This window comes from Pan paniscus, chromosome 20 (assembly GCF_029289425.2).
Source record: "Pan paniscus chromosome 20, NHGRI_mPanPan1-v2.0_pri, whole genome shotgun sequence".
Classification (NCBI taxonomy): Eukaryota; Metazoa; Chordata; class Mammalia; order Primates; family Hominidae; genus Pan; species Pan paniscus.
In genome coordinates, this window is record NC_073269.2 from 49,224,409 (window position 1) to 49,236,807 (window position 12,399).

Sequence of the window (12,399 nt, forward strand, 5' to 3'; positions counted from 1 at the left end):
GGGAAGGAGCAGGTGTGTGGGGCAGGAGCTCCCTATAGAGGGAGTGGTGTTAGGTTGGCGGCCGCCAAGGCAGGGAGCAGCTGACAGAGTCCGTGTGGGGAACATGGAGGGCGCGCTGAGGACTTGGGCCGCAGCGACGCTGGTGAGGGTGGACCCTGCTGGGTTATGGATTCCGCTGAGGGAGGTTGGCATCCTCTGGGAAGGCTCCAGGCTGGAAGGGACTCTGTCGCCCTCTTGTGGACAGGGAGGGAAGTGTGAACGGCAGCAATCCCAGGCCAGGCTGCATGTTTTATTCCATGTGGATCTGCACACTTCACACGAGGTCACCCATATGTTATGTTACAGCTCCATCACCTTCCAGCCCCGTGAGTCCCAGTCTCTGTGGCTCTACGTTCACTGTTCTCCCTCTTTCACAATCAGATGTCCCAAACACAGATTTTTGTCACCTTCTGTGAGTTTGTGTTTGTGTGCAGTAGGCGGCACTGTGTATACCCTGGGGGCAGTGATGTCTGGGGCTGAGCAGTGGACATGAGCTTGGGAGCAGAAGAGGGAGCAGCAGGGTGGGAAGATCAATGTTGAGGGGCAGGGACAAGTCATTTTCATTTTCTCACTCCCAGGGACCAGAACCCAGGATTCTGACTCCAGGGCACAGTATCACACCCTTCTGGTGTCCCTGGATGTCGTGATGCTCATAGTGTCATGTTGCCTTGGCATTCATTTTTTAAGGTGTAAGTTTATTTGCCTCAAATCAGAGGCAGGGCTTGGTCACCATGGCAGTTTTCAATACTGTATCTGGTTCAAGTGGCTCCAGTTGGTGTCCAGAGATAATATCTTAGAGGCATCTCTCCTGCTTGGTGTGCTGGGCTCCCCTCTCTCCAGCTGCTTTCTTTAAACTGATAATTCTGACATTCGCCCTCACATTTAAAGTGACCACCTCTCAGTCACAGCCTGAGCTCCTGGTCCCAGTGTTTGCTGCTTGCTTTCTACACATCCATTAAAGCTCCCTGCTGGAAACCTGTCAGATAACACCCTGGACTTAATAAAGCCATTGGCTTACCGGTCTCTTTCCTCCCTGCCTGTGCTCACTGACCTCTGTGGTCTCCAGGTGTGCTGAGTGCTCCCTAGTGTGTGTAAGTATTAAAAATACTTACATTTTCACATTGTGGTTGTATCATTGTAGCCTCACATGCCATCCAGGGCCTGACATTGAGGCTGTCCTATGGGACCTGTGCTGGTTGGGCCCCTACTGGAGCTCTTGTTTTGGGGCCTCTGGTTCTGCTGGGGACAGGAGCTTCCAACTAACTTGATTGAAAATCTGATGCGTTTCATTGAAACACTGGGTCAGATGATGTATTCATGGGCTTCAGCTGCCATAACAAACACCTTAACCTGGGTGAATTAAATAATAGAAATCTATTTTTCACAGTTCTGTGAATAATGTGCTATTTTAACCACTGTAAAATCCACAATCAAGTGAAATTAACCACATACACAGTGTTAAATTACCATCACCACTATTTTTCCTAGAAAATTTTTATCATTTTAAACTGAAGCTTTGTATCTTTCAAACAATACCTCCCTGTATGTTCCACCCTAGACTTTGATCATCTCTACTCTGTCCCTATGAATTTGCCTATTCTTGGTGTTTCACATAAATGGAATTATACAATTATGTTATTTTGTTTCTGACACATTTCATTTAGCATAATGTTTCCAAAGTCCATGCATGTTCCAGAGGGTGTCAGAGCTTCATTCCTCTTTATGGCAGATTAACATTCTGTTGTGTGTGTCACCATATTTATTATTCATGTGTTGATGAGCACTTGGGTTGTTTTCATATTTTATCTCTTGAATAATGCTGCAATCAACATTCCCATTCAAGTACCTGTTTGAGTCCCTGGATTTAATTCCTTGGGTATACACCTAGGAATAAATGTTGGGTCAAATGAGAATTCCATGATTAGCTTTTTGAGGAAAAGCAAAACTTTTTCTCCTAGGGGCTGTACCTTTTTATATTCTCACCAGCAATATATGAGGATTCCAAATTCTACATAATGCTGCAACTTGTTATTTAACATTTTAAAAGAATGGTAGCCAGTTTTGTAGGTGTGATGTGGTGTCTCATTGCAGCTTTGACTTTGTATTTTCCTAGTGACTAATGATGTTGAGTATCCTTTCATGTCCTTCTTGATGTGGTTTGCAAATATTTTCTCTCATTCTGTGTCTATTAATTATTTTCTTGATAATTTCCTTTGATGTACATACAGCTCACATCTTGATAAAGCCCAATTTATCTTTTTTTCTTGTTTCTCATGCTTTTGTATCATATCTAAGAATCCATTGCACATTTGAGGTCATCAATATTTACCTCTATGTCTATTTTAAGATGTTTTTATGGTTATAAGTCTGATATTTAACTCACTGATGAATTTTTTAGAGAATTGTTTGATATGGTGGGAGCTAGAGTTACCTAAATTCACTGTTTTGCATGTGGTTATCTAGTTGTTTCTGCACTATCATTTGAAAGGAGAATTGTTCATCCATTAAATTGTCTTGACACCCTCTTCAAAGAGTAATTGACCATAAGTGTGAGGGTTTATTTCTAGACTCTCAATTCTATCCCATTTTTCTTTATGTCCATTCTTTTGCCAGCACCTTCTGTTTTAATAATTGTACTCCTTTGTGAGATTTCAAATAAGAAAGTTCAAGTCCTACAATTTATTTTGGCAAGATTGTTTTGGCTATTCAGGTGTCCATTTTTAAAAGGTGGGGAAGCCAATGTTTCACAATTGGGAAAGTCTTTTCTGTCTTCTTCAGGGGGAAATTTGGGAGAACCTTTTAAGAAACTTTATCTAAGTAGGTAAACTGTCACCACTTTATTTGCTGAAGTGCTATGTTAAAGTGTGCATTGCCTATTGTGGAAGAATTTTGAGACCCTGGAAGCACCTGCCCACGTGGTGAGAGACAGTGAATTCCACGATGAGGGGCAGAGAGGATATTGTTTTCAGATACAATGTTGTTGGGGGAGTTGTATACATCTCAACTTCTTTATGTCTCTGTACAGTGGGTGTAGGGACCAGCCCCACAGGGTCGGTGGGTTTTTCTCCCTGTGTGCGGAGACGAGAAATTGTAGAAATAAAGACACAAGGCAAAGAGATAAAAGAAAAGACAACTGGGCCTGGGGGACAACTACCACCAAGATGCGGAGACCGGTAGTGGCCCCGAATGCCAGGCTTCGCTGATATTTATTGGATACAAGACAAAGGGGCAGGATAAGGAGTATGAGCCATCTCCAATGATAGGTAAGGCCACATGTGTCACGTGTCCACTGGAGAAGGGGCCCTTCCCTGCCTGGCAGCCAAGGCAGAGAGAGAGAGGAGAAATAGAGAGCTTACAGCATTATTTCTGCTTATTAGAGACTTTTAGTACTTTCACTAGTTTGCTACTGCTAACTAAACGGCAGAGCCACGTGTACAGGATGGAACATGAAGGTGGACTAGGAGCGTGACCACTGAAGCACAGCATGACAGGGAGATGGTCAGGCCTCTGGATAACTGCGGGTGGACTTGACTAATGTCAGGCACTCCACAAGAGGTGGAGGAGTGGAGTCTTCTCTAAACTCCCCCAGGAAAAGGGAGACTCGCTTTCCCGGTCTGCTAAGTAGCAGGTGTTTTTCCTTGACACTGAGGCTACCACTAGACCATGGTCCGCTTGGCAATGGGCATCTTCCCAGACGCTGGCGTTACCGCTAGACCAAGGAGCCCTCTAGTGGCCCTGTCTGGGCATAACAGAGGCTCGAACTCTTGTCTTCTGGTCACTTCTCACTATGTCTCCCCAGCTCCTATCTCTGTATGGCCTGGCTTTTCCTAGGTTATGATTATAGACCAAGGATTATTATAATATTGGAATAAAGAGCAATTGCTACCAACTAATGATTAATGATATTCATATATAATCATATCTAAGATCTATATCTGGTATAACTATTCTTCTTTTATATTTTATTATACTGGAACGGCTCGTGCCCTCAGTCTCTTGCCTCGTCACCTGGGTGGCTTGCCGCCCACAAGTGGGCATCTCCATTGGACACAGTAGGTTTTGAAATCCTTGTTTATCCTCTGGGGTCTGGGTCTTGGCTTACCTGTTAGCTGCAGCTGAAAGAGGTGTCTGCTAAGGCAATGACACCTGTGGGGAGGAGAAGGGTTCAGCAGAGTGAAGGTAGCTGGGACTCAGAGAAGCCAGGAAAGTCTGACTCTTAGAAACTATGGGTCAGCAGATGGGTGTCCTCAGGGATAAATGGGCCATGCCGGTAGCCACTGCAGTGGACTGGAAGAAGGTAAGTGCTGCTGGGTATCCCATGTTCTGTCTCAGCTCTGCAGCTGAAGATTTGGGCCCTGGGCTGGTACAGCCCTGCAGCAGGGGAAGGGTATACAGGAATGGCTGCATATCAGGACCAAGTCCATGTCATCTTCTTAGGCATTGTTACTGCAGATGGAGGATTGTGTTCAGAGACCTGGCCTGGACACATGGGAGGGCCCACCCCATTCTTTTAAAATTATTTTAAGAGAACAGTGTTAGCAAATGTGGTACATGTTTTATTCTGCTAGAATCAGTATTACTGTCACGTTTTACAATGTATCTCTTAGGAAATCATGAGAGCCATCCACACAATGTGGATTTAAAGGGGACTCTACTATAATTTCAGCTTTCCTACTCTTTATAGAAACCATCTTCTCTGCAAACACACAGGCAATATCTCTGCATTCATTTCTATTGGGAGCCCTGTATGCAAGGTGGAGAGAGCCACATTTCCCCCTGAGATGTTATGTAAAAGTTTGAGGTTGAGATGACATATCTGACACTCTGTTGTTACCCTCAGAAGCTACTACTGTGAAATTCTAATGACTGCATATCCTGCCAAGTGAAAGAGGCAGGCATGAGCAAGGACAGTTAAGAGGGGTGAGAGCCTCATCATGATGGGGAGTCTTGTTCTGACATCTTGGGAAGAAATGTCCAGAGTGTGAAGTCATCAACTTGTTGTCCTGGTTTACAGTTTGAGCATCTGTTGTTATGGTGTCGAAAATGTTGGTGAGTTCTGAGTGGCTCACGCTTCAGGTACAAGGGTTTTCCCATGAAATTTACATTGAGTTGTCCACCTCCAGCTTATACTGCTTCTGGAACAGAGTGGGTCTTGCTCTTAGTGATTCCATGGGAGAAAATGGAATTGGAGGAACTAATAGAATTCAGGGTAATGTCCAGTCTACAGGTGGATAATAAAAACACAGAAACAATGAACAGAGCTGCAATCTCATAACAGGTGTACTACAGTTTTTATTTTCCACATAATTTTTCTCTCTATGGGCATCTCTAGTTTTACCAATGATAATTTCAGTAGAATAAGTTTGTTTGCAAAATAGGTTGAGTTTCTTCAAACATGGTCTGATTCTTTACATAAGTGCAGCAAGAGTAGCAATGGACCATGTAGGGTCTCTTTTCAAATTTTCTTTGCTGTAAGTTTGTATAAGGAGTCTGAGATGAAACATTTACAAACCTCTTGCGAATAGGAAGACAAACCAAGGCTGACTTCAGACTTTGCCTGCAGCTCATATTGGTTCATTCTATCTGTATTCTTAAATATAACATCCCAGTCAAAGCCTTAGTAATATAACCAACGGTTTCAAATGTGTCCTGTTAAAAAGAGAGCAGATTGTTACTGTACTTGTGCAAATATCTGTATTACCATAAACATATCAATACTCATGAATAGTTGCCCAATTCTGGGGCAGTCAGGTAGACTGCAAAAGTAAATGTTTCAATTATCACTCACAGAAGTATAGTTTATTGAACTGCTATAAGCTATAGATAGATTAAAAGAAAAAAATTCCATAAATCTAGAAAACAAACCATTTAAAGAATCAGCAAATTTTCAAATAAAAATCATAAAAACATTATCCTCATTATTATCAATTTTTTCAATGAAATCAATGTTTTTCCTGCTTGGTAGGCTGAGAATTTTACGAAGATATCAGCCTGTTTGTTAAAGTTTTGGAAGTTTTTGACAGTCCAGTGGTATAATGTGAAAGTTATCAGCAACTTGTACTAAAGAGTACTTGTCAGCATCTTTTCCATAAATCTCCTTGAAAAGGAAGCAATTTTGGACTGTAGCTGACTGGAAATGGTTTGAGGAAGAATAAAACAACGTCTGTGAATGACAAAGATTTTAGATGACTATGGTTAAAACTCTGATGAGAATTCATTATGATAACACAGCTCACATAAAAAGTTAGTTATTTCTGTGGTATATGACATTATGGCTGATAACATATTTAATTTCTAGGAATCTCATACAATTTCTGGAACAATCATATCAGTAACATATCCATAAATATAACATAGAGAAGGTTTAGCATCCTTTACCACTTATGATTTGAAAATGCTTTTCACATAATTTTACATATCAAATAAAGTGGCTTTTCCCTGTAGCTTGTGTCTCTCAACAGGATTACTGAGTTCTTGGGGGAGGCCATTAATGGATAGGGCCAAGAAAGTATAGGCTTATGTATGCTGAAAAATTTCCCTAGATAATTCCAATACTCCCAGCTAATAATCATGAATTTAGGTCTCAGTTTTCCTATTAGAACAGCTGTTCTTTATCCTGGTTACACATTAGTAACATCTGGGAAGACTTAAAAATTACCAATGCCTGAGTCTCACTTTAGACCATTAAATTGGATCCCATGGGTGGGGCTTGGGCATCCATTTAGAAAAACGTTTTCCGGTGATTCCAATGTGTAGCTGTATTTCCCCTCAGATTTCTCTGATTTCTTTTGGCATTCACTTTTTTCTATTTTGGTATTATAATTATTTTTCTGGTCTTATCATCTATCTTAGGCTTTATGTTCCTTGGGGTAGAAACCTTGCCTTCTTCATTTCTGTATCTTTCATGGACATATGAGTTGATCATCAGGAAAATGTTTTCAATCACATGTAGGTTGTGTTCTGAGTCTCAGGTTTACACATTAATGCTGGAGTCATTGTTCTCTGGGAGGTCAGAGGTTGCTTGTGATGAAGGGTATGGGTAAGCCCATAATGCAGATGGTAGATGGGAGATCACCGTGTTTTTAGCCATAGCATTGGAACTAAGCCTTCTATGTGTATATCAGGTGAAGGGGAAGGGATGTGTAGAAAGACAGATTTTATTAGAATGGAGGAATTATACTAGGGAATAGAGGTAATGGAAGCAATAAAAATTAGTAAAGAGAAGAAATGTGAACTTATCAAACAGACAAGAGTAGATCCCTGAAGGTTTTTGAATAGGTGAGTTAACTAGAATTTAGGAAGGTAACAAGGCAGTCACACACAAGGAAGATTTCAAAGACTGGAGGTAAGTCAAGCAGTACCTCTAGCAGTTGTTGAGGTTGTGGGAATGGAGAGAATGACACAAGTGAGAGATGTTAAACAAAAGGATCAAGAGGGTTTTATAAGGTATTGAATCCGGCAAACAAATGAGCAGAGGCTGAGGATAATCATTTGTAGGAGACAGTGGGGTACAGGGAGCATGAAGAACAGGGGAGAAGAGACCTGCAGGAATAAATGCTGAGAAGCAGGAGTTTAGTGAGAGGAGGAGGAGGTCCAGTCCCAAATACTGGCAAAGAAATCCTTTCTCTCTCCCAAGCAAGGCAGTCAGCCCTGCAGGAAACAGGACAAAACAAAAGGCCATCATACCTGCCAGTCTTCCTGAAATAAACTACACCAGGGCTGCTAGATCGGAGCCACACTGGCCAGTACTTCAATCATGATGCTGACAGTGGCTCTACTTGAAAGGCCAGGAGAACTTCCTTGTACTGAAGTATCTGTCATGGAAAGAAAAGAAGAGAAGGAATAAAGGTGATGTTATTTTACAGTGTGGTACCTTAGGAACCATCACTAAGTATGAAGTAGTTTCTATTTGTCCCTTCGGGGATTACATTAATTTTGTGGGAGGGTTGCTGGTAGATGATTAGCCAACTATATTCTTGCAGTTTTTTAATCTGTCAACATGTTTCTAGGTTAGTAATCAATCTTCTGTCAATTTCATCCTGAGCATGCTGCACTCAGATATTTTTGAAGGCTTTATGATGTGAGAAAAGCTGACTGCTATTTTCTGTGTCATTAGAAATTTGTACCCTTTCATGGTTGCATCTTTTTCTCAGTGTGTCAGTTGTGGTAGGCATGAAATAGACTCTGTCAGGTCTCCATGGCAGCTTGTGTTTCTCCAGAGGATTACTGAGTTCTTGATGGAGCACATTAATGAATAGGACCGAGAAAGTATAGGCTATGTATGTTGAAAAATTTCCCTAGGTAATTCCAGCACTCCCAGCTAGTAATTGATTAATAATAATCAATGGACTTGATTGACAGAAGGCCCAAATCAGTGCCTTCCAAACTGACAACCTACTTTGCATAGAGTCCTCACTTTCCTGAAGCTCCCAGCAGGGATATGAAAGCAAGCCCAGTTCTATGAGCCTCTGTTTTATTCTCCTGGGTGACTGGGGGGAAGACTCCCCATCAGTCTTGCCATGCTTTCTTTGAACTGTAGCTAAATCTTCTTTCTCTTTCGCCTTCACATGAACCAGATTTGCATGGTGGTCCCAAAGCTCAACAGACTTTTTTCATGCCTGCCCCACTTTCCCTCACAGGCATTTTTCCTAATAAATTATCCTGCATGTCTAATCTCATCTTGGATGCATCTCAGTGGGCATAAACTAACATACCAAGCTTGATTTTTTTGCACTTAGCTTTTTTCTGTCTCTCCCACATGTAGCCAGTAAGCATGTCCTAGTGTTTTATGTGTTACCTCTTTTTTCATGTGTATAGAAAAAAATATATATTTCCATATACTTATTTATATGTAATATATATGATAAAATGTGTAATATAAAATGTATAGTAATGTAAAACATATACATATTTTCCATATATGTATATGGAAAAAGACGTAACACATAGAACACCAGGACATTTACATATAATAAAATTGACATATGTTATATATGTATGTAGTGTCTGGTAGTCTTAACCTCTCTATAAATACACACTTTTTGTCACTGCCCCTTCCTTCCCATGCAGAGTTCCCATGGCCAAATCTCCCTATTTCTCCAAGTGTGTGTCACCCACTGTCCTCTGTGCTGTGGCCCATGTGCTGTGTCCACAGCCTCCTAGTGTTTTATGTGTTCTCTTTTTCTATATATATTGAAAAAGCATATACATATTTCTCTCTATAGATTTATATACAATATATAATAATCTAAAAATATAGAATATGTAACAATTTAAAATATGTACATATTTCTATATGAAAAAGGTAACACATAAACACTAGGCCATTTATATATAAAATCCACATATGTAATATAAATGCCAATTTTATCATATATAAATAAGTATATACACGATAGACTTATCATATATAAGGTGAATATGGAATGCCCTGACCTGGGCCCTCGGTCAGTCAAGTCCCTGCCATGGAGGCCATTCATGGCTGCCACAACTGAGACACCGATAGAAAGATGCAACTATGAAAAGATGAAAAGTTCTAAAGTTGTAGCAAATAGCAATCAGCCTTTCTCACATCCCAAAACCTTCAAAAATATCTGAGTGCAGCATGTCCAAGATGGAATTAAAAACTTCAATCTCGAAAAGGAAAAAGGAAGCTGGAGGATTCACACTTTCAATTTCAGCATCCACTGCAAAGCTACAGTAATCAATACAGTGTGGTACTGGCATAAAAGAGGACATGGAAACTAGTGGCATAGAATAGAGAACCCAGAAAGAAAGCTAGCATACATGGCCAAATGATTTTTGTCAAGAGTGCCAAGACCATTCCATGGGGAAAGGACAGTCTTTTTAACAAGTGATACTAGGAAAGCTGGCTATCCATGGACAAGTATGAAATGAACCTTTACCTCACACCATATATGAAAAAATGAACCCACAATGGATCAAAGACATAAATGGAAGAGTGAAGACTACCAGACTCTCAGAAGAAAACATAAGGAAAAAGCTTCATGATATTGAATTTCAGAATGATTTATTAGTTATAACTACAAAAGCATAGGCAACAAAAAAGGGATAAATTGGACTTCATGAAAATTAAAAACTTTTATATATCAAAGGCCATTATCAAAAATGTATAAAGGCAAACTATGACATAGGGAAAATATCTGAAAATCATATATCTGATAAGGGATTAATTTCCAGAATACATGAAGAACACTACAAATCAAAAACAGCAAAAAAACAAAAGCCCAATTAAAAATGGGCAAACGACTAAAATAGAGATTTTATTAAAGAAGATATACAAATGGCCAATGAGGACATGAAAGGATTATCAATATTACTAATATTTAGAGATACGCAAAGCAAAACCTCAGCAATACACGACCTCACACACATTAGGATGGCTTTGATAAAAACAACATGAACAACAACATCACAAAACAAGTGTTTTCAAGTACGCAGAAACATTGAAGCTCTTTGTGTATTGCTGATGGGAATGGAAAATGTTATAGCCACTGTGGAAAAAGTGGCATGGCATGGCCAGCTCATGCCTGTAATCCCAGCACTTTGGGAGCCGAGATGGGTGGATCTCTTGAGGTCAGGAGTTTGAGAACATCCCGGCAAGCGTGGTGAAACCCCATCTCTACTAAAAGTACAAAAATTAGCTGGGTATGGTGGCATGCGCCTGTAATCCCAGCTACTCAGGAGGCTGAGGCATGAGAATCACTTGAACCTTGGAGGTGGAGGTTGCAGTGAGCCAAGATTGCACCATTGCACTCCAGTCTGGGTGACAGAGCAAGACCGTGTCTCAACATCAACAACAGAAAAGAAAACAGTATGTCAGATTCTTAAAAAAATAAAGCATTACCACTTGAACCAGCAATTCTACTTCTGGACATACAGCCAAAAGTATTGAAAAATATTTGAACAGATATTCGTACACTGATGTTCACAGCAGCATCACACAATAGCCAATGGGTGGAAACAACTGAAAAGTCTATTGAAAGATAAGTGGATGAACAAAAAGGTATATCCATACCAAGGGATGAAATTTTGACACATGGTGCAAAATGGATGAACCTTGAAGACATTATGTGAGAGGAAATAAGCCAGACACAAAAGCATAATTATTATATACTTCCATTTATGTAACATAGTTAGAATAGTCAGTTACATAGGGACAGATATTAGAATGGTGATTACCACAGATTAAGGGGAGAAGGAATGAGAGTTATCATTTATTGGGTTCAGAGGTTTAGTATACTGGGATAAAAAAAAGCTCTGGAAATGGATAGTGTTGTTAGTAACACAACACTAAACTCCATGCTTAGAAACAGTTAACGGTAAGTCTTAGATATATAGTGTCTGGTACTCTTACCCTCTCTATAAGTACACACTTTTTGTCACTGTTCCTTCCCTGCCATAGAGAGCTTCTGTGAGTTAATCTCCCTATTTCTCCAAGTGTACATCACTCACTGTCCTCTGTGCTGTGTTCCCAGAGCTGTGTCCACAGACTCAGACAGGCAGTGACTTCAGAGCCAGGACACAGCCCTATTCCCATTTTTTAAAGCCTTACCCATGGGAGGCTTGGCTTCTACTGGCCGCTCGATTTAGCCAGATTCAGAACAGGCCACCCAGGCACCTTATCCACATGCCCTAGCCCCAGCCCGAGTGGAGTCAGGGCAGGGTCGGTCACTTGGTGAGACCACAGCAATGCAGGGAGCAGAGTCTGAGCTGCTTCTCCCTCACCAAGGGGCTTCCTCCTCTCATTTGGGAAAAGTGTGGGCTTGTTTTGAAGCCTCTGATGTTCATCGCAGCTCATGGAGTACACACACACAGACACAGACACACACAAAGGAGACAGAAGGGATGTTTTGGTGACGGAAACAGCTTGACCATGAGGACCCTCCTCTTTCTCCCTCTGTGAAGGCCCTTACACTGCATAGGGCTTGGGGCTGATAAAGCCATTTCCCTACATTTCTCAGGCTGGACTCAAGGTCATCCACCAGAAATCCAGAAAACAAAGGGAAGAGAATCTGTAGATATGAATTGGGAGGGTTCAGGAGAAAAATTTGGGATTTATTTTGTGCATGGGACACAGGCTGAGAATAAAAATGTCTTCCTGTATCTTTCTTGGAAAGCCAGATAGGCTTCACCTGAAAGAATATTGCCATTGCTCCAGCGATCCTCTTACCAGGTACTGTGATTTTCTTGGTTGTGAAGATTTTGCCATTAGTGACTGGGTTATGGACATAACACAGATAGTCTCCACTATTCTCAGTAGTGACGTGGGGGATAAAGAGCTCTTGTCCCATTTGCTGGTTATTCCCATTCAGCAGCCAAGGATACTCTGCTGATGGG